This window comes from Triticum dicoccoides, chromosome 7B, assembly GCF_002162155.2.
Source record: "Triticum dicoccoides isolate Atlit2015 ecotype Zavitan chromosome 7B, WEW_v2.0, whole genome shotgun sequence".
NCBI classification, from domain to species: Eukaryota; Viridiplantae; Streptophyta; class Magnoliopsida; order Poales; family Poaceae; genus Triticum; species Triticum dicoccoides.
The window spans coordinates 667,887,115-667,887,641 of NC_041393.1; positions in this window are offsets into that span (position 1 = coordinate 667,887,115).

The following is a 527-nucleotide window of genomic DNA, read 5'->3' on the forward strand; positions in this document are numbered from 1 at the left end:
TCCCCGCCGCACTCGCCGCCCGTCGTCGCCGCCCCCGCCGCTCGTACGCCCGCTCGATCGTACCACACACACATACACACACGCATACACACACGCACACACACACACACATGTACACTACACACACATGAACGTATACACACATACACACGCAGACACACATATTTTTTTTACTTATTTTTTGTTTCCTATTGTTTAGATGAATTAATTAATATAACTAGTTTATTTTTAGAATATTAGAAACATTAATGTTAGATGAATTAGAACTAGTTTATTTTTAGTAAATGCTTAGTTGAACTAGTTGAATTAATATAACTAGTTTATTTTTAGTAAGAAAATTTAGGTATATGCGATTAGTTGAACTAGTTGAATTAATAGAACTAGTTTATTTTTAGTAAATGCTTAGTTGAACTAGTTGAATTAATAGAACTAGTTTATTTTTAGTAAATATAATGCTTAGTTCAACTAGTTGAATTAATAGAACTAGCTAGTTTATTCTTGGCAAGAAAAAATAGGTATATATGAGA